We start from the raw sequence: 23943 nt of genomic DNA on the forward strand, positions 1-23943 counted from the left end.
GTATGTAAATTAGAGTGCCTGGCACAGTCCGTGACTGTTGGTTTTTATTATTTCTGTCCTTGTTTTCTTACATGAAAAGGAGTCTTACACCAGATGGTCCCTAAAGACTGAGCCAATTCCAAGACTCTGATTCCATGCTGAAAAGAGACAAAAATTGCTGAATTTAAGATTGTTTCCTTTTGTTTCTCTTGCCATTCTCTTAAAGTGAAAATTAGCTGTATCTGTCCAGAAGGCTGGGACTAGAGTGGAAGAAGAGGGGGAAAGAGAGCAGGGAATTGCAGAGACAAAGCTTTTTAATTACCTACAGATGGGACAGGAACCACCTCAACAGCTAGAATCACATGCATTAGTAACAGCATTGCCTGAGCCCTGGGAGCTGGAGAGGCTGTGTGGTCACAGTTACGAATACTTTCTCTCCGAAGTCACAGAGGGCCTTGCATCTGACATGCTGGGGCTCAAGGCAGGAGAAGTAGCATAAAGTGAATCTAGGCAACTTGACCTTTTCCTGGTCTTCCTGAGATGTTCCTTGCTTAAGAAAGTAGTATCTTTGTCATAAGGAGAGCCATAACACTTAAAAGGCCTATTCTGTGTTTTTACAGGTTTCTTGAGGTTTGTTTTTTACCCCATGAAATTCATCCATTAAAAAAAATAACAGTTCAGTGGTTTTTAGGCTATTCACAAAGTGGTGTGCTCATCACCACAATCTAATGTCAGGACATCTTAGTCCCCACCCATCCACACTCATTGCCAGCCAGTCCCCATTTCTCCTTTGCCTAACTCCTGAGCAGGGCCTTCAGCATTCTGTCTGTGGATTCTGCCTATTCTGAACCTTTCATGTTGGACCACTGCACCTCACATGCACTCTGACTCTTCTGCCTGGCCTGTGTTCGGGTCTATCCATGTGTGGCAGCCCATGGCTGCACCTCATGCCTTTTTCATAGCCAGATAATATGCCACTGTGCGGGTGCAACTCACTGATTCCTCTGTTCTCCAGCTGAGGGTGCACAAGCCATCTCTACCTCAGGGCTCTTGGGAATGATGCTGTGCATGTTTGCATACAGATTTTTGCGTGTGGACATGTTTTCTTTGAATGTAGGAGTGGAGTTGCTGGGTCATTGCTGATGCTATGTTTGGGTTTTGAGAAACCTCCACTTTCCCAGATTATCTGCAATGCATGCTGCCTTCTTTTTCTCCTCCTCTTCCTCCTCTTCCTCCTCCTCCCCATCTCCTCCTTCTCCTTTTCCTCCTTCTTCTACAGCTTTATTGAGGTACAACCAATGTTTTTTTTAAAGCTCTCTGCACACTAACCTGAACTGTGGGTGAGAGGTGTGTTCTCAGGGCAGGTTGTCAGTCTTCCCTGCTTCCCATTCATTCCCTTTCCCCATTTTCTCCAATCAAGGACATTTCTTTTCTTATAGAGTGTAGATTTATATTGTGTTTTTTCATGTGTCCTTTGGTTGATTCTTACTCTAAGGGGAAAATATTATGAAAACATTTTTTGATTTGAATTATGCATGGTCAGGATTTATGTGAAGCCTCTTTCAGAACAATTTGCATTATAAATAGGTGAAAAGTAAGTCAAAGGAATGAATCTCTAAGCTGGAATGTTAGGTGTCAGTTTCCTGGAGAGGAAGACACTTGGAGAAAAGAAGGGAGAATTCTGAGAAGCAATGTAGTGTGAGAGAGCCAGGCCCTGAGACCACGTACTCTGCTCAGATCTCAGCTCATTCTGCAATGTTTTTGGACTTAACAGTCCTTAGCCTCAGCTTACAACGAGATGATTCCTGCTGAGTAGGGTGCTTGATGGGCCCAACAGGACCCCAATGCACAGCACAGGGTTCAACCATGTGCTCAACTAATGGGAACTGCTGTTGTTCCCAAGCCCCATCTCAGATGGTTGACCACTGCTCTTGGCACTTTGGCCCTATCTCTTTGGATTGAAAGTTTTACCAGCCCTGCTCTGGAGTTTCATGGCTCGCTAGGATGCTTGCTTACCCTGCTTTTATGAGAAATACTTGTCTGTGTGAGAGAAAAGTAAGAGTTGGACAAAGTTCAGCAAAAGGCGTCCTAACAGTCCCCCTCCTCTCCAGCCTGAGTTCTGGGAGAAGTTCACAGGACTTCATTGAACCCTCATGTAACTTTGAATTCAATGATTTATATTTACATGGCTCCATAGAAGGGCAGAATGATAATGTATGACTAATACTGGGAGTCTGTGACTGACTCTGGAGGCAGCCTGGGGTCATGGTGGGGTCAACTGGCCAAGACTGAGAAGGAGGGCAAGATGGATAGAGGAATTCTCAGCCCCTCACACATCCCTATCCTGTTCCCAGCAGCTTAACATGAAGCACTGGGCCAAAAGTCAAAGTCTTGTTGAATATATAAGTAAACTGAGAATAACACCTCCAATAGAGTATAATTAGTACTCCATCAGGTATTGGGGCAGTACTATGGAGCACAGCACAGAAGCAGTTCACTATTAAGGAGTGTGAAGGAAGAAAGGGAGTTGAAAAGTCTCAGTCTGATCACAAGGAATGCATTTCCTATCCTCATGCACAAAAGATTGCTAATAGAACTCCCTATTACACATTCCAAAACACTGTCTCCTTTATAAGAAAGTAGGAAAGACGGGTCCATTAATTCAAAAGCAGCACTCCAGTTCTTTGAAAGTCCATTAATCACAACATCATTTCTTGACTGATTACTTAGTTTTATCTATAGCAACTTTTCTACTACTCAGTGCTCTTGGGACACATCTTTATCAGCATAATATTGTACAGTTATTGAAGACACCAGAAACCAAAGTCATGCAGCAATATACTACATCCCCTTTTTTAATGGTGTAAATCATTCAAAGGGAGCAAGCATTAAATTCTATACATTGTGGTTCATTAATCAACATTTTGTATAATTTAGGCAGTTAAAATGGATTTTAAAAAGATAAAATTATTGTAAGGAATCCCATGAAAACCATGCCAGACATGGGAAATCACATAAGGGAATTTATTAATAAAACAGAGTGTCTCCCTGCAGGGTAAGAGAGAAAATGAGAAGAAAAGAGAAAGGAAAGAGAAAGGGCATGTGCTAGAGAGAGTGGAAAGCTAGGAGGAGAAAGAAAAGCAAGTCAGGGGAAGACAAAAGCAAGAGAGAAAAGATGGTGGTGAAGCTATCTTTAAGAATCCCGCCAGGTTCACAGGGGACCAATAATGGAGGATACTTGCAAGCTGACTGATGAACCAATAGCTAGCTAGGATGTTCAGACTGACAGTAGTTGGGAGGTGGGGAAAATGGCTGCATCAGAAAGGGTGGGGAGAGCAGCTTTCAGATTGACAAGCTAGATTGTGGTACAAAAGAAAGGATGGGGGAGCAGCTTTGTATTACATTCCCCCGTTTCTGTTTTTATAAGAAAATCTTTTGTTCTCCAGTTCTTTCCTGCCTTATCTCTCCTTTCTGTGTAAGTGACTAGGGCTGGTTTTGCAGGTGAGATGCAAAAAGTCCATTCTCCCAGGGGCAGGGTTCATCTTCCAGACTTCCAGAGGCAGATGGCTTTCATGGACTTCATTTCCTCGATTTAACTGATCCCCGATTTCTACACTAACTGCCTGTACCCAATTCTAGCTTAACTCCTTTACTGCTTTAGGGAAAGGGGGTGATGACCACTCTGGCTTCTTCGAGCTGGAAGTGGGCAGCATGGGGCAAGCAGTTTGGAGTTCCCTTTTTAGAAATCACATCAATTGAGGGGTCCATGGAAGAAGTCTGGTTGGGGAAGAGCAGGTTGTAAAGGCATCTGGGGATGGGTGCTTCTATGAGAGAAGAACAAAAGACATGAGTACTGAAATGAGATTGATACAATATAAATGTTGCAGAATCTGGAACATGCCAATGAATATCATAAAGATGACAGAAGTCAATAATTCCTCACCAGGGGGTGGAAGAACTGAGTTGTTCCCATAACAAGGCCTAGCAAAGGCTGGAGAGGATAAGGCCTTTATTTGGGAACTTTAACTTTGTCCAGGTTATCAGGAATGTAAACACAACATTTAGTAGAGATCTTTATACTTCTGTTACTAGCAAACATAGATTAAGCCTATTTGTGTCTGTAGGCCTTAAACTGACTAAAACTTCTGACTCTGGCATTTTCTATTGAAAGTTATCAGGCACATTTGCCTAAGAATCTCTCTTTTGTAGCTTTTAGTCTTTATTCTAGTGGGAGAACACAAGTGTATATCTTAAGTTACATTTAAGTATTATTTCTTTTAAATGCCCAAGAATGGCTATATTTTGGTTTTAACTGCTTTGCTAGCTGGTCAAAGTGACCTGTTCCTGTCTGTTAAAGAGTCAGCTGAGTTCCCACAGGGGTCACTCATAGAGAACTTAAGAGCAGCTTCTTAGCTCCATTAGTGCCTCATCCTTGATGAGGTGGCTTCCCTTGAAAGCACCAGGGATGTCTCCCTTTTTCCTTGATCCTCCTCTGCAGCAGGTGCACTGAGTGGCTTTTCCTCTAGTGGCCTCATCAGTTTCCTTGATCAGGAGGTTGTGTGACCCAGAGTTGCAAAGCTCCTTAGAGAAAGTCCTCTTGTTCTCTGGGTTCAGGCTGACTTTGAGGGCAAGACCCAAATATGGACTTTTCTTGACCTCTGTATTTAATCTCAATCTCTAAGTTTGATCTGAACCATCAAGCAAGTCAGTCTCAACAGTCATAAAGTAAGAGTACTTGGCTTTAACTTCAATGTCTATGACTTTACAGTTATTTACCCCCTTTTATCTAATTGGGGTTTACATTATCTGTCCTATAGGTGATGGCTTACTATTCCAAGTTAATTTATGGTGTTTGCTCTTGAAGCAGTACTTTTGCAAATTATTGATCAGGCAACAATTAGAGTTTACAAGGAAAATACAAAATGGAATCACCAACAGTAAAACATTCATTTTCTGCAATAGCTATCTTGAATTTTGGCTGAGTTATTCATTATATCCCCTGTTTGTGATCACAGTAATCTTTACAACAAACATCAAACTTTTGAACACAACTTTAAATGAGTTAAAGTCTGTCTTACTTTGGAGCCATTCTAATGTGCAGCAGGGTTGTGAGGCAGAGCCTTATCTCAGTTAAGGCGGGGCTTTTAGCTCTGTTCTCTGATGGAAATGCAGATCTAAAGAGTTATGTCAGCAATATTTATATATGTGCAATGTTAAGTTCCAAAGTTACTGTAAGGTGGGCAGGAACCAGAGAAGGGAGCTGATGAAACACTGGTTATCTAGAAAAAGAATTTCTTCCTGCCCAAGAGCTGTGTGCCTGAAATCAATGTACTGCCACAGCAGTTAGGAATCTTGTTTCCCTGCACAGGAGCACTCCCAGGCACCAGGCATGCCACAGTCATGAGGTCAGAGACCCCCATCTCAGTCACTGTTGTCCCATTTTTGCTACTGTGCATTACATTCTTTCTTAAATGTCATTTTAAGAAATTTACATATATTAACTACTGAGTCTATATGAACATTAGTTAACACAATTAAACATTATATCTAAAACATGAATTAAAGAAAGGTTGAGAGAGCTTTTGAGTTTCCTTTTGTGTGGCAAAGTGGTAAAATGCTATTTCTCCTCTCATCCAGAGACTTGGCCTTGCCTGAGGGGCTCTGCCTGAGTAGGGGAGCAGCCATGTTCTGTAAGCGACCATCCTTCCCCCAGGGAGCACAAACCATGCTGTTTCCGGAGGACTGGAAGCCATGGCAGAAACACACATATTTAAACTAGGAAACTCACAGAGTAATTTCTCCTTTTTAAATTAGAGATTTTTCCCTGAATTTCTGATTAGGATTTTTGCTTCTCAGTGATACTGCCATTTAATGGTGATGAGTTCTGCTCCTTCTAATGTTGAAGTTTGAACACTAGAGAAGCATGTCAAGGCAAGTATATTAAGCAGGTTTTAATTAAAGGTAATTATACAGACTTCTCCTGGGAGGAAGAAGGGGGCCATGGCTAATGTTCTAAAGTCCCAAGAAGTTGTTAGGGTCCGATATCAACTGGTCCCCATTATCAACTGATCCCCAGAGAGTCAAAGTGCACACATGGTAATGCAAGACACACAACGAGGTTTTATTGCAAGCTCGAGCCTGGACCGCAACCAGCCTCTCAGACCATCGCAATGGCTGAGTGGGGAGCGGTCCCGAGGGGTGAGAAAGCCCTCTATTTAAGAGATTTCCAAGCATTCACACACAAAGACCTGTATGTTATTGGTTAACATTTGAACAGCTAAACATTAGTCCTCCTCTGGTTGGGTCCTGCCAATCTATTTGATTCTCATTGGGTCCCATCAGAACTGAAGGGTCCTAGAGGAAGAAGGGAGGAGGGAGGGGGTGAACTATGCAGGAGATGAGTCAGGGTTAGGCCCCCCTGTTCTTGATAGATAAGGTTTCTAGGCAGCTGCACATTCCTCAGACAAATATCTCTTAACAACCTCCATAAGCACAGGGGCCCAGCAGTCCTGTTTGTCCTGTATTGTCTCTTGAGGGTGCAGTCACAACTGCCTGCATCCTGGTGATTAAGACAGTTAGCTGCACAGATATCACCCTGTTCTCAACAAAGTGAGCTTACCCCACATCTTTTATAGGTTAAAGTCTCTTTTGTTCTCCAGTTCTCTCCCCGCTTATCTCTCCTTCCCGCCTACTGACTAGGCCTGGTTTTACATTAAGTGAAAAGCCATGGGCAGGTGGAGGGCCAAGGTGATTCAGGTAGATAAGGGCCCAGGGGGCATTAATTAGCAGCTCCTTGCTTGCAGTCCTTAAAAAAGGCAGGTAAATTTGGTAATAAATAGGCTCTGGAGATCCTTGACATTCCATTCTTCCAGGGATAGTCTTCAACTTCCAGAGGCAGATGGCTTCATGGCTTCATTTCCTCGATTTGACCCGATCCCCTATTTCTACACTAACTACCTGTCCTTAATTCTGGCTTCATCAGGATTCTAAACCTTCACACCTATCTAAGCCAAGTTAGTTCTCAGTCTCATACAGTTAGAGAGATGCAGGCAGACCTGCCTGATCAAGACTGCTTTATTTAAAGGGACCAGGTCTCCATTTACATTTCAAGGACTGTAGGAGTTGCATTCTTTCCACTAAATTTTCACTTTGGCTAAGTATTGAATATAGCTGAATAGATCTATTTTTATTTCTATCTGTGTAGAAAGAATTCCCCAGTCTTAACATCACACAATTAATTTCCCTTTCCTTTCTTACTACTAAACTTATTCACATGTGTGCACTTCCCATGAAAAGGGGTCAACACCTTACCTTTTTTCTTTCTTCTAAAATTCTCTTGAATAGCCCCAGTTTAGGTTTCAAATGTGGGGGTCCTCTCTGCCATGTCCCATGTGGATAAGAAAAGAATGAACTGCCAGACGAGGATGTTGGATGTACATTACTCAATTACCCCAAAAACTTATCTTCTCAATAAACACACAAGAGCCAATACTCTTTTTAAATGAGAAGAGTCATGATGGGTCTGACCAGACAAGCTGTTGGCTCTTACAACAACTCACCCAACTCTCATTTATTAGTGTAGAACAACATGATAAGTTAAATAAGCCTGGCTCAAGATAGAGGTTAAATGTTCTCTCATATGCTGATGTTGGAAAGGAAAGAAAAAATGGTGGTGACCCTCATGAAAATATTAGGGAGATCAAGAGAGTAGAGAAAAGATATAGAGAGGAGCAGAGTATGGGTTGAAATGAGGCAGTACTGGGGAATGAAACCTAACAAACTATGCTATGTTCACATGTGAATGAGATAAATTTTGCTTATACTTACATAACAAAATTCTTGATAAATAATTTTATTCAGTGTACTGAGCAGAAACATTTCACTTAAAATTTTGACTATTAGTTCTCTTGAAATGATGACAAAATAATGATTACAATGTGTTAGCAATTTAAAATACTTACTATCTGCTGGGCATTGTGTAATGCATATTATATGCATAATTCCATATTATCATCTCTTTGCTGGCAATGTCCCTCTTGAATAATCCAGAATGTTTATAGTGATCTGTGTAGTTTAAAGCTAAATGTTTCTATGAAGTATTACGATATATTCTAATGCTAAGTCTTAGAATATAGAAAGTTATCGTACATACAGCATAGTGCAATATTGATGGAATTTCATGTTTTTCTTTTGGTCATGTATTTTTAAAAATGAATAAGTGACTATGAAGTATGTCAAAAAATAAAAATAAATACACGAATAAAACATTAATATGAAGTATATATGTAAAAGTAGGTAGATATTAATTACTTACACAAGTTTCAAACTTAATTTCAAGCTCTTATTGAATACCCTGGGACTTGTCTTAGCTACCTTGTAAATAAATTTTGTGTCCTGCCATTCTAAAAGCCAGTTTTTCAACCCTAAAAAGTACTGTAATGTGTAAATATTTAGAACAATTTGTATTACATGCCTGCACCATGTGGAATGGAAGAGTAAGTGTTCACAAAGTGACATTCAGGTTTAAGACTTGAAGATAAATAGAAGATAATTGAATCTATATACCTAAAAAATTGCCAGGATCAAAATACAAAAGGACTGTGAAGGAGGATGCAATTGATTGAAGAATAAGAGAATAAAAGTCACACCATGGGCAGATCGCCAGGGCTTAGCATTTCTAGTTTGTAAATTAATTTTTGCACCTATTTCTGTGTTTCCAATTCTCTTCATTCTTCCTTCTGATTATTGCCTGTGGACATAAACTTCAGAGAGGGAGGCATAAATCAAGCATACCAGTCCCAGTGCTCTTGAGTCACTCTTTTTACATAATTAGTAAAACCATAAGATATCTTTTTCATATGGATATGCTAGATAATAGTAAGAGTGATGCTGCACATATATAGTGCTTCTCCCTAATGTGTAAATGATATTAACTGCTAAATTTTATGTATTTTATCCTTACAATTCCTTTGTATAGTTAGGGTAAATTCTTTAAATCATAACTTGAGTCCAGCAGAGAACAAAAGATTTCAAAAAGTTAAATGAGGGCTGGGGATATAGCTCAGTTGGTAGAGTGCTTCCCCTCAGAAGCACTAAGGCCCTGAGTTCAATCCCCAGCACTGAAAAAAAAAAAAAGTTAAATGAATATTTTTGGCATCATGTAAAATTAGAATACCTTAAATGTTTCAGATGAAAACTAGATTCAACTATAATGAATATATATATTCATATATATATTCATCAAATATAAATTGATGTGCAAAATAATTAAAACAAAAATCAGATTCTTAAATATTTCTTTATCTTTTCCACTTTCCCCATTCCCCACAAAAATACACTTTATGCAATTGTCTCTAACTGTAAGAGTAAACCTGGGGGTAATTCAGGCATCAAAATATTCTTTACAGCAAAAGTCCAAGGGGAAAACTGCAGTCCATTTCATCTTGTAACAAAAATGGTCATGGCAATTTGCAGCTCGAAGTTTATGTATAGTTTTTTCTTTTTTTAGGGCATGGATATCCCCAGGGAAGGGAAATGAGCTACCTTCAAGGCACTGCACTCTTCACACAGTGATGAAAGAACTGTACAATGACTTCCAACATGCTAGGCCCTTTTCTCATGGAACATGTACCTCAAAATATGCAGCACAAGTTCATACTAAAACCAAACCACCTTGCTGTGTCCCAGAAAACAAATGGTTAGTTTGCTTTTCCTCTTTCAGGAAACCTTCTTTCAGCAAAAATTTTCATTTCATGAGCACACATTTTTATACAAACACAAAGATCCAAAGTTCCAGGCAGATGAAACATTTTTTTTCTTTCAAAGTTTTCAGTAAGTGTTTTTTTTTTTTTTTTAAGTATAGAGTTTTAGTAGAATGTTTTACAAATCAGCAATAGGTATGACTTCTTTATAACCAGCAGCAATTAGCAATACAATAGGAGTACTGTTCCTTCTTGCTTTGGCTCCTATCCCCTAGGTCAAAGACACAGGCAATACTGTAGGTGCTTCAGTGCTGTCCTGGTTCCTAATACATTCCACTGTGTATTCCCTCACATGGACCCATTGGATAAAGGTGGTCAGCTCTGGGTTTCAGAAGGTTGTGATTGCCTGCCTGGATACTGATGCTGATTAGTATGTGAGAACTAACATAATTTCTACAGATGTCTTTCCTTAGTGCACTAATCTGATATAAATTGTGTGAAATTGTTTTCTCTTACTAACCCTATAATGTAGTTTCTAGTGTATTAATGATGATGTTCAATGTAAGGTCACCATAATTTACCATAACCCATGCTTGAGTTTTAATCTTTGAGTGCAAAAGGAAGATGATATAAGAAAAGAAAATGCAGAAGTATGAATGTTAAAGCTGAATTTCTATATCTGTCTTTCTCAGTCTGAACCAACTGTGGGAGCCTGTGAAGATTGGCATTGCCTTTTACAAATGAGTAAACTTGGGCCTAAGAACTGAAGAAGAAAAAAAAATGCATAAGCTTTCAGAGGTGATGGAGGACACTTCCCTTACATATATCAATGACTGACATCATCTGCCAAAGGAAATTCAAAAATTCTTCATGTGTGTGAAAAATAATTCTTTTGTGCTTGCAAGACAAGTGCTCTACCAACTGAGCTATACCCCCAGTCCCTGCAAAATAATTCTTGTAGCATTAATGAAAATGTATCATACTCTATTTAAATTCACTGCATAGTAATCTTCTTTATGGTAAAATTTTATGTCTGTATCCAAAGGGAGAAAACTGTCAAATTATTGACACACTGATTTTCATTAATGTTTTTCATGATTTTAAATCTTAGTATTAAGAAAATCTTCCTCTAAATAAACCTTCCACCATGCATACATAATTATGATATTCATATCTTTATTTTCACAGCAAAACATGATTTTTTTCTGAAACAAATGCATTATTGGTGGGCAATTTACTAAAGTATTCACCCCATTGATACAGTCTTCTAATTTTATTGGGAAAAGGGTTGTAACTGCCCTCTACCCCCTATCTCCAGCCATATTGTATTGGAAAATTCACTGAAAATCATGGACATTTTCTCATTAAGTTCTTCTTTGTAGAACCCCAGATTCCTTTAAGTATAAAATACTGAGCTCTCACATTCTTTCCTTTCTCTAATTTCCTCCAGTCTCTTTTCTCTCCTCCACATTCAACTTGAATTTTATGTTTATCAAGATAAGCTCCCACTTACAGTTGAATTCTGGTTAGTTTTGAAAATTTTTGATTAGCACATTAAAATTACAAATACAAATAAAAATAGGGTTTATTTTGACATAATTATAGAAGCACAGAATATAATTTTCTCCAATTCTATCCCTGGTTTTCCCCGATTAAATTTTCTCCTCATTCCCTTGTTGGCTTTTCTCTATTCTCTTGTCTTTCTTGTATTTATTGGTCCATGCCATTTATTATTTTATCATTTATTTATTTACTTTTCATTCATTTATTATTTTTTTTGATTATGGCAGTAAAATCCACTTTGATATAATTGTACAAGCATGGAATATATTCTACTTTAATTAGAACCCCACTTTGTGGTTGTAACTGATGAAGCAGTTCACTGTGATAAACACACACACACACACACACACACACACACACACACATATATGAACCCTTTGGGTATATACCAAGGATTAGGATAATGAATGGTGGATCCATTCTTAGTTTTTTAGGATATCCATACTTATTTTCAGGGCAGTTGCACCAGTTTGCAGTCCCACCAGCAATGTATGAGTGAACATATTTTCCTGTGTGGTCACAAACTTGATTGTTACTTGTATGCTTGAAAGTTGCCATTATAAGTGATGTGAAGTCTCAGTGCAGTTTTAATTTGCATTATTCTGATTACTAGACATGTTGAAATTTTTTTTATTTATTTGTTTCTCATTTGTATTTCCTCTTCTATGCAGTGTCTCCTCAATTCCTTTGCCCATTTACTGATTGGGTTTCTTTTTGGCATTAAGTTTTTACAATTATTGCTTATCCTGGAAATTAACACCCTATCTGAGGAGCAGGTAGCAAAGATTTTTTTCCCAGTGGATAGTTTTTCTTTTGTTTTGCTTTTTTTTTGTTTTTTTTTTTTAGGTGATTGTGAATGGGGTAGTGTTCTTTATTTCTTTTTCAGTGGATTTATTACTGATGTATACAACTGTGTTTGATTTCTGGATATTTATTTTATATTATGCTACTTTGCTGAATTCATTTACTCCTTCTATAAGATATTGGTGGAATTTTTTGAATCTTCCCAATATAGAATCATATCATCGTCAGAGTCATACTTTGAATTCTTTTTTACATATATATGCACATATATTTATGTAATATATATGTACATATATTTATGTATATATATTCCTTTAATTTCTTTCTGTGTAATTGCTCTGGCTAGAGTTTCAAGGACAATGTTGAATAAAAGTGGTGAAAGAGGGCATCCTTGTCTTTTTCCAGTTTTAAGAGGGAATGCTTTCAATTTTTCTCCATTTAGAATCATGTTGCTCTTTGTTTCAGCAATATGACTTTTATGATGTTGAGGTATGTTCCTACCATCCCTAGTTTTTCCAGTGTTTTGAACATAAAAGGGTGCTGTATTTTGTCAAATGCTTTTTCTGCATCTATTAAAATGATTCTATGATTCTTGTTTTTAAGGCTATTGATCTGATGAATTATATTTATTGATTTCCATATGGTGTACCAACCCTACATCCCTGGGATGAACCCCACTAGATTGTGGTGCACTATCCTTTTAACATTTTTTTTTTTGTATGCAAGTTGACAGAATTTTATTGAGAATTTTTGTATGTATGTTCATCAGTGATATTGGTCTGAAATTTTCTTTCCTTAATTTGGTTTTGGAATCAAGATGATATTAGCCTCATAGAATGAGTTTAGAAGGGTTCCCTTCTTATATATTCCATGGAAATATTGAGGAGCAATGGTATTAATTCTTGAAGGTCCTGTAGAACTCAGCTGAGAATCCATCTGGTCCTGGGCTTTTCTTAATTGGTAGACTTTTAATGTTGTTTTATATTTAATTACTTGAAATTTTTAAATTTATATCATGTATGAGCTCTTGATTTAGTTTAGGTAGGCCATGTATCTCTAAATTTGTCAATATCTTCAATATTTTCTATTTTATTGGAGTAGAAATTTTTATTATAGTTTCTACTTATCTTCTGTATTTCAGTTGTGTCGGTTGTGACATTTCCTCCTTCATCATGTAATTTTTAATTTGTGTTTTCTCTTTTTCTCTTTGTTAGTATGTCTAGGGGTTTATTAATTTTTTGATTTTTTTCAAAAACCAACCTTATGTTTTTTCAATTTTTTTTTGTTTCAGTTTCATTGATTTCAGTTCTTATTTTAATTAGTTCCTCCCTTCTACCCTTTTTTGTGTTGGTGTGTTTTTCTTGCTCTGGGGTTTTGAGAAATAATGTTAGGTCATTTATTTGTAGACTTTTTATTATTTTAATAAATAAGCTGAATGCAATGGACTTTTCTCTGCCTTCATAGTTTCCCACGCATTTTGGTACTTTGTACTGGTATTCTCATTTAACTCTAAGTGTCTTTCCATTTCATTCTTGATTTCTTCTACTATCTATTCATTATTTAACAGTGTACTATTTAATATCCATTGGTTAGAGTAGCTTCCACTTTTTTATCTTTGATTACTAATTTGAGTTCATTGTGATCTCATAGAATGCAAGGTATTATCTCCATTTTTTTGTATTTACTAAGAGTTGCTTTGTGGTGTAAGGTATGATCTATTTTAGAGAAGAATCGATGTGCTTCCAAGAAAAAAGTGTATTCACTGGTTGATGGATGAAATATTCTGTATATGTAGGTTTTGTCTAAATTATTGATTGTATTATTTAATTCTTTAGTTTCTTTAGTTTAGTTTTTGTTTAGAACATCTGCCCAGTAGTGAGAGAAATATGTTAAAGTCACCCAGTATAATTGAACTGTGGTCTAGTTGATTTTTGAAATTGAGAAGGATTGTTCGATGTATATAGATGCTCCATTGTTTGGACCATAAATATTTACAATCATTGTGTCTTGTTGCTGTGTAATTCCCTTCAGTGGAAGAAAATAACCTTCTTTGTCCCTTCTGATTAATTTAGATTTAAAATACACTTTATCTGATATGAGGATGGAAACCTCTGGTTGTTTCTGTAATCCATGTGAGTGATATTTTTTCCCTGTTCTTTCACTTTCAGTCTGTGGATGTCTTTGACTATGTGGTGAGTCTTTTGTAGACAGCATATTCTTGGGTCTTGTTTTATAACATTCAAATCTACATCCATTTAATTATTAGTTTAGCCCATTAATATTCAAGGTTATTACTAAATTTGACTTGTTTTCTCAGTCATGTTGGCTTATTTCTGGCTTTTAATTTGATATAGTTTCTCCCTTTTTATAGAAGAACATCTTACACTTTGTAATACACTCACATTTATACAAAAGTTTCCTTTTATAAGCAACTGCCTCATCAGCTACATAAAAAAGAGATAATGCTGTTGTCCCTGCTCCCCATTTTCTACATATGGAAAAAAAATAATAAATGCTGTCCAACCTGGACTTCACTTGCAGAATTTGGCGACTGCATTCTGCCCAGCAAACGTCTGAGTTTCTACAGAGCTGAACTGAGACTCCATTTGTGTTTCATGCCAAAGCGGCCCAAAGAAAGTCATCCATTGCTCTCTGAATTTCATTGCTGTTGAAGAAGAAGCTCCCCATTGTTTCAAAACATGAACTCATGGTCTGTGTTTCTCTACTGTTCAACTTTGCTCTCCAGAGCAGATTGGTTTTTAGCAGGGGAGTTAACCTTGGTTTGGGTCTTCGTGTCTGATGAACCAGTATTCATGGAAAAGCTGAAGTGTTTCAGGATGCTGCTGAGGGGAAGATGAGAGCTACTGTCTAAAAAGATGTTTAAATCTGTCTATGATAGCATGTCAAACACCTGACGGCCAAAGAAAGTAAGAACTTCCCCTATACCCATAGGACTGGACAGATGTGTCTGCAGGTAAGAAGTCAATTTGGGTCTCTATGTCCAATGAATCCAAGACTGGTTAACTGCAAAGAGAATGGCAATTATCAAGAATGCAAGCAGCACTAAAGGTTGGCAAGGACATGGGGGAAAAGGTAAAATCATACATTGCTGGTGGGATTGCAAAATCATGCTACAATTATGGAAAGCAGTGTGGAGATTCTTCAGAACACTTGGAATGGAACAACAATTTGACCTACTTATCTCACTTCTTGGTTTATACCCCCCAAATTTAAAATCAACATACTACAGGGATGCAGCTGTATCAATGTCTATAGCAGCTCAATTCACAATAACCAAACTATGGAACCAACTTAGATAGTATATATATATATATATATATATATATACACACACACACACACACACACACACACACATATATATATATATATATATATATACACACACACACACACACACACACACACAATGTTTGGTGGAGAAAAGTGAGAAAGGGAAATTAGGAAGATAGGTGAGAGGAAGAATACATATAAATAGAAGAAAAAATAAAAATATAAGAATGTACAGAATATACAACAGAATTGCAAAACACCATGCATATATCACTGTCTTCAACAAACTAATGCACAAAAAAAATAAATCTTGCTCCAAATATGGTGTAGAGAGATGCCAGAGAAGAAAGAAAGAAAAATAAGATAAATTTCAGTGGAAAATTGAACAACTGTCTCTGCCAGTATTCAAACATTTCTCAGCCCTGTCTCTGACTTCCAACAAGATTGCCTGTCCCAGACAGACCCTGGATGAACCAGTCACTATCTCACTGATATGGGCCTTAGATGTCCTGCATTTGGCCATATTGCAATCACAAGATCTCAATGCCACTGGAATTTGGAAAGAAACCACCAGGGATGAGCAATCCTGAGAGAGAGAATAACTAGATGGCAGTAACCTGCATTTCCTGGAGGAAGTCCCCAGTTGCATCCAAACCTCTAGGCACCGTGACATTGAATCTCTAGGTCCCAGCCAGAGTCTCCAGACAGATGCAATCCAATATGACAATGGCAGCAAAACATTCTGGTGCCTCAAAGAAACCCCAGGCTCTGGCCAGTGTCTCAAAATCGTTGTGGCCATGTGCAAACAACCCTGGTGTCTCCTTGGCAGTGGGCCTCTGGGCAATTATAGAAGTGGTAGTAGCAGGAGTCTGTGGTAGCAGGCAGGGAGTCAGCAGCAGCTGCAGATGTTGGTGGTGATGGTAGCAGGTGGGGCACTGAGGCAGCAGTAGCAGTGGCATCAGCTGTAGCTGCAACTGCAACGGCATCTAGAGTGGAAACCTTCAGGTGACCTCCAGGAAGTTGCAGTGACTTTAATGGTAGTGGTGTCAGTAGTAGCAGTAGTTGTGTCAGCAGTGAACATGGCAGGCCGGGATACCAGGCAGCATCAAGAGCAGCAGACCTCCAGGTGATGGCGACTGTGACAGTGACAACAGCAGCAACAACACCTGTGGCAGTTGTGTCAGGGGCAAGCCTGCCCCAAGAGAAGACCTCTCTTCTGTGGTAGTGGTGCCTACGGCAGAAGCACCTGGGTAAAAGACCTCGGGTGGTTCACATAGGCGTGAGCAGCAGAGGCACCCATAGAATACACCTCTGGTCATCTGTGGCAGGGGCCTCAGGGGCAGTTGCATCCTGTTACCCAGGGAAAACCTTATTTATAGATTTTTTTAAATCAGCATATTATAGATATACATAAAATTTAACTTCACTGTACTTTATTCATATGCGTATATAAGAGAGTTTGGTTTGTTTATTCTACTGTTCATCCCACTTTTCTTTCTTCCTCCTTCCCTTTCTCTACTCCACAGATGACTGTACTATTTTCACTGGATTCTCCACTTATTCATTATTTCATATAGCATTCACATATGAGGGGAAATATTTGACCCTTGGCTTCCGGAGTCTGACTTATTTCACAAAGAATCATGTTCTCCAGTTTCACCAATTTTCCACCAAATACCATTGTTTCATTGTTCTGTGTGACTTAGTAAAACTCCATTGTGTATGTACACCATATTATCTTTATCCCTTAGTCTGTTGATGGGTATGTGAGCTGGTTCTGTATTTGGTTATTGTGAATTGTGTTGCTATAAATGCTGATATGGCTGTGTCTCTATAGTAGGCTAATTTTTGATCCTTGGATATATATTGAAGAGTGGGACAACTGGGTTGGATGTTGCTCCCATTCCAAGTTTTGAAATGGATAGCCATACAGTTTTCCAGAATGGTTATACTAGTTTGATATCCAAACAACACTGCATAAGTGGACATTTACTCCACTTTATTCCTTTTCTTATGTTTTAAAATTCTTTTTAGATATACTGTTAGGGTCCCATTCCGACTAATCCCCGGAGAGTCAAAGTGAACACACAGTAATGCAAACCACACAACGAGATTTTATTAAAGCAAGCTCGAACTTGGACCACGACCAGCCCCTCAGACCGATACAATGGCTGCGGGGGGGGGGGGGGGATTGACCCCGAGTGGCGAGAAAGTGCTCTATTTAAGAGCTTTTTCAGCATTCATACAGAAGGACCTGTACATTATTGTTTAAAATTCAGATAGCTAAATATTTGTCCTCTTTTGGTTTGGTCCCTCCACTTTATTTGAATCTTATTGGGTCCCGCCAAAACTGAACAGTCCTGGAGGGAGCAGGGAGGAGGGAAGGAGTGAATTATGAGGGAGAGGGGTCAGGGCTAGGTTCCCCTGTCCTTGATAGATGGGGTCTCCGGACAGCTGCACATTCCTCAGATAGATATCTCTGAACAGCCTTGATAAACCTGGGGCCCAGCACATCCCATTTGACCTGTATTGGCCCTCGAAGGTGCCGAGGCAGCTACTGGATCCTCGGTGCTTGCACGCCCTTTTCCTGGGAGCCCAGTTCATGAAATAGCTTGTTTATACAAGAGGGCTGCACGGATGGCACCCCGTTCTCAACAATACATGACAGTAGAGTGTGTTTGACATAACACATGGAATATGACTTCCCATTCTTGTGCTGTGTATATGATTGGAGTTTCACAGGTCGTGTACTCATATAGAAACATAAGAAAGTAATATCTGTTTAATTCTACTGTCTTATTCCCACCACCTCCCATCCACCTCCTTTCCCTTAATCCTCCTTTCTATAATCTAATAAACTTTTATTCTTCCCTTCTCCAACCAAATGTTCTCTCTATTATGTGGATTCCCATATTATTCTTGATAAATGCTATTGTAAGTGGAGTGAGATAAAAAAATCTTCAATTAGTTCTTTTTGAATTTAATAATTTCATTGAAGTATAGAAAAAGAGCAAGGGCACAATAATAGACTTTTTCCTCCATGTAGTTTGATTTGCATTTTACTGATTGATAGACCTATTGAACATGCTTTCATGTATATGTTGGCCATTTGTATTTCTTATTTTGAAGAAATATCTGATTAGATTTTTGCCCATTTATTAATTGGAGAGGTTCTTTTTTTAAGTTCTTTTTATAATCTGTATATTAATTTCATGTCTGAGGAGTAGGTGGAAAAGATTTTATCACTGATAGGCTCTCTCTTTACATTGTTATTTCCTTTACTGTACAGAAGTTTTCAAATTTGATTTCATCCCACTTATTGATTCTTGGTTTTATTTTTTGTGCTTTCAAAGCCTTGTTAAGAAAGTTGGTGCTTATGTCAATATGTTGGAGTATTGGGCCTTCATTATCTTTAAGCATACAGATTTTACTTTAATTTCTAAGTCCTTGATTCAATGGAGTTGGCATTGGTGCAGGGTGAGAAATAGGGATCAAGTTTTATTTTTTTTGGACATATGAATATCCAGTTTTCAGAGCACCATTTGTTAAAAAGTTTCATTTTTCTTCACCCTATAATTTTGGCACTTTTATCACATATCAGGTCACTCTATTTATGTGGATTTTTCTGTTTTATATTCCATTGGTCTTAAGGTCTGTTCTGGTGCCAATAGAATGCTGTTTTTATAATAAAACTCTACAACATAAATGGATATCTGTTATTGTGATGCTTTTAGCATCACTTTTTAAAATTCAGAATTGCTTTGACTCTTCTCTGTCTCTTATTTGTTGAAATAAATTTTAGAACTGCTTTTTTGTCAGTGTGTGTTGTGGAGAATGCCACTGATAGTTTCATTGCTACTGTATTGAATCTGTTTACTGCTCTAGGTAGTATAAAATTTTGATAATATTAATTCTGCTTATTTAAAAACATGGGAACTATTTCCAACTGCTAAGGTCTTCTTCCATTTTTTCCTTCAGTGTTCTGCAGTTTTCATTGTTGATGTCTTTGCCTCCCAGGTTAGATTTTTTTTTCTTAAGTATTTTTTTAGGGTATTGTGATTGAGATATTTTTCCCAATTTCTTTTGCAGTAGGTTTATTCTTGCAATATAGGAATGCCATTGATTTATGTATGTTGTTCTTGTATACAACTTCTTTAGTAAATTTGTTTATCAGCTAGAAATGTGCTAATATAACATTTTAAACCTTCTACATAAAGATGTATGTCATCAGCAGAGACAAGTGGACATCTTTTTTTTTTTTATGTGCATGCCCTTAGATTTCTTCTCTTGCCTGATTGCTCTGGCTTGAATTTCAAGTTGAATTTGGGTGGTGACAGTTTATATCCTTGTTTTATTCTTGTTTTTAGAGGAAATGCTTTATTTTTTCTCTATTCAGTATGAGGTTGATATTGGCTTTCTCATACATAGTTTTTACAATACTGAAAAAATTTCTTTCTATCACCAGTTCCTCTAGAATTTTAAACATCAATTGGTGCTGGATATTTTCAAAAGGCTTTTCTGCATCTGTTGAGATAATCAGGTAAATTTGTACTTAAATCTTTTTATGCAGTGAATTACACACATACACACACACACACACACACACACACACACACACAGAGTAATACTCCCCTTTGTTTAATCCAGTAAACTTTTTATTCTCTCCTGACCCCTTATTGTGTGTTAGCATCCACATATAATAGAGAATATTTGACCTCAGGTTTTTGGAACCTGGATTATTTCATTTAGCATGATAATCTGTACTTCGTTCCAATTACTGGCAAATACCATAATTTCATTCTTCTTTATGGCAGAGTAATAGTCTATTGTGCGTATATACTACAGTTTCTTTATCCATTTATCTGTTGAGGGGCACCTAGCATGGTCTCTTCACTAATCTCTTGAGAAGTGAGCTCCTATAAAAATTGATGTGACTGAATCACTGTAGTATACTGATCTTAAATTCTTTGGATATATAATGATGAGTGGGATAACTGGGTCAAATGATCATTCCATTCCAAGTTTTCTGAGGAAACTCCATGGTGCTTTCTAGACTGGTTGCACCAATTTGCAGTACCACCAGCAAAGTATGAGTGAAAATTTTCCCCCACATTTTCGCTAACATTTATTATTACTTGTATTCTTGATAATTGCCATTCTGACTGAAGTTGGATGGAATCTCATTGTAGTTTTAATTTGCATTTCCTTAAATGTTGGAGATATTGAACATGTTTGCATATTTGTTGACAATTTGTATTTCTTCCTTGAAGTGCCTGCTAAGTTCCTTTGCTCATTTAATGGTGGGTTATTGTGTGTGTGTGTGTGTGTGTGTGTGTGTGTGTTTTTTGAGTTCTTAATATATCCTAGATACTAATGCTCTATCTGAAGTACAGGTGGCAAAGATTTCTCCCATTCTGTAGGCATTCTATTCACATTCTTACTTTCTTTTCTGAGGAACAGTTTTACTTTGATGCCATCCCATTTGTTGATTCTTGATTTTACTTCTTCTGTTTTAGAAATCTTGTCAAGGAAGTCCATTTCTAAGCTCAAATGGTGGACAATTTGGGCTAAATTTATTCTACTAGGCAAAGAATCTTTGGTCTAATATCTAGGTCCTTGACCTACAATGATATGAGCTTTCAGCAGGTTGAGGGATATGGGTTAAATTTTACTGTACTATATAGGGATTTCCAGTTTACCAGCATCACGTGATAAAAAGTCTATCTCCAGTGTGTGTGTGTCTGACACTTTTTTAAAGTATGAAGTACCTGCATATATTTAGGTTTGTTTCTTTGATTTCTATTTTGTTCTGTTTGTCTTTATGTCTGCTTTGGTGTCAATACCAAGCTGGTTTTGTTACTATATCTCTGTAGTATAACTTAAAGTGTGATCATTGTTATGTATCCTCCTTCATTTTTCTAACTAAGGATTGCTTTAGTTATTCAGAGTCACTTGTTTTTCCAAATAAATTGACTTTTCTATTTCTATGAAGAAAATTATTGGAATTTTTATAGGAGTTGAATTAAATCTCTATATTACTTTTGGTAGTATGTTCATTTTGGCATATTTATTCTACCTATCCAAGAACATAGGCAGTCTTTCAACCTTCTAATGTCTTCTTCAATTACTTTCTTTAGTGTTCTGTAGCTTACATTGTAGAAGTCTTTCACCATGTTTGTTGGATTGATACCAAAGTATTTTATGAGGCTATCATGAATTGAATAGTTTCCTAATTTTTTTTCAGATAATTCATCAATGATGTATAGGAACAAAATTGGTTTATGGGTATTAATTTTATATCCTGCTAATTTGCTGAATTTTTTAATGAATTTTAGAAGCTTTCTGGTGGAGTTTTTGGGTCTTCTATATATAGAATCACATCCTTGGCAAATAGAGATAATTTTAAGTTCTTCTTTTCCTATTCATACCTCTTTAATTTCTTTCCTTTTTTAAATTACTGCAGTTAGTGTTTCAAGTGCTATGTTGAAATGAAGAGGTTAAAACTGCATCCCTGTCTTGTTCCAGTTCCTAGCAGAAATAATTTCAAATTTTCTCCATTTAGAATTATAGTTGCCTTGGTTTTAGCATATACAGCATTTACAATGTTGAGGAATGTTCTTACTCTGCCTACTTTATTTTATACTTTGAGCATAAATGCATACTGAATTTTCTCAACTGCTTTTCTTTCACCTATTGTGATAATCATGAGGTTAGTGTGTTTAAGTTTATTGATGTGATGAATTACATTTTTGATTTCTGTATGTTGAATCCCCTTATATTCCTGGCATGAACCTGACTTGATCATGATGCTCTATCTTTTTAATATGTTTTTGTATGCATTTTGCCCATATTCTATTTAGAATTTTTGTCTCTATGTTCATCAGAAATATTTGTCTGAAGTTTTCTTTACTTTGTATATCTTTGTCTAGTTTGGGTATCATGGTGAAACTAGGATTACAGAATGAGTTTGGAAGTGTTCCCTCCTTCTCTGTTTCATGCAATAATTTGAGAAATATTGGTGTAAAATCTTTTTCGAGGGTCTAGAAGGAGTTGGCTGAGAATCCATCTGGTCTTAGGATGTTTTGGTGGCAGACTTTTGGTGGCATACTCTATGTCATTACCTGAAATTGATGTGTTTAAATTTTTTGTGTCCTCCTGCATTAATTTGCATAGGTCAGTCATATTTCTCTGGAAATTTGTTGATGTCTTCATGTTTTCCTATTTTATTACAGTATAGACTTTCAAAATTTTTTATATCATCTGTATTTTAGTATTGTCTGTTGTGTTATTTAATTTTCATTATGAATTTTAGTAATTTGAGATTTCTCTCTTTTCTTTTGTTATTTAATTTTGGAACTGAGGTTGTGGCTCAGTGGTAGTGCACCTGTGTAGCATGTGTGAGGCACTGAGTTTATTCTCTGTACCACATATAAATAAATAAAATAAAAGTCTATTACCAACTAAATTTTTTTAAAAAGAAAATTTTGTACTGCCATATTTATTAAATCACATTTTTGCTATATAATGATATTGATCAATATCTTTAAGAACTGTCAGAAAGCTGTGTCAGAAATGTCTCTCCTGCACTATACATTGCTCAGTGAGGCTCCTTTCCACTTATCAATACTGAGCTTATTTACATAGTTCAAAATTTCTAATACAGTCTCAATACCTAAATATTCATATATATTTTTTAACAATAATTTTCTTTATTTATTTTACTTTTTTATTGTAAACAAATGGGATACATGTTGATTCTCTATTTATACATGGAGTCAAGACATACCGTTCGTGTAATCATAAATTTACATAGGGTAACGTTGTTTGATTCATTCTGTTATTATTTTTTCCCTTCCCCCCACCCCTCCCACTCCTCTTTTCCCTCTATACAGTCTTTCCTTCCTCCATTCTTACCACCCTCCTTAACCCTAATCCTAAACCTAACCCTAACCCTAATGCTAACCCCTCCCACCCCCCATTATATGTTCTCATCTGCTTATCAGCAAGTTCATTCATCCTTTAGTTTTTTGAGATTGGCTTATCTCACTTAGCATGGTATTTTCCAATTTCATCCATTAGCCTGCAAATATAATATTATCATTTTTTATGGCGGAGTAATATTCCATCGTATATATATGCCACAGTTTCTTTATCCATTCATCAATTGACAGACATCTAGGTTGATTCCACAATCTGGCTATGGTGAATTGAGCAGCAATGAACATTCATGTGGCTGTATCTCTGTAGTATGCTGATTTTAAGTCCTCTGGGTATAGGCCAAGGAGTGGGATAGCTGGGTCAAATGGTGGTTCCATTCCAAGCTTTCTGAGGAATCTCCACACTGCTTTCCAGAGTGACTGCACTAATTTGCAACCCCACGAGCAATGTATGAGTGTACCTTTTTCCCCACATCCTCGCCAAGACCTATTGTTGCTTGTATTCTTGATAATCGCCATTCTAATTGGGGTGAGATGGAATCTTAGGGTAGTTTTGATTTGCATTTCTCTTACTATTAGAGATGTTGAACATTTTTTCATATATCTGTTGATTGCTTGTACATCTTCTTCTGTGAAGTGTCTATTCATTTCCTTAGCCCATTTGT

The sequence above is a fragment of the Sciurus carolinensis genome (assembly GCF_902686445.1).
Source record: "Sciurus carolinensis chromosome 14 unlocalized genomic scaffold, mSciCar1.2 SUPER_4_x, whole genome shotgun sequence".
NCBI classification, from domain to species: Eukaryota; Metazoa; Chordata; class Mammalia; order Rodentia; family Sciuridae; genus Sciurus; species Sciurus carolinensis.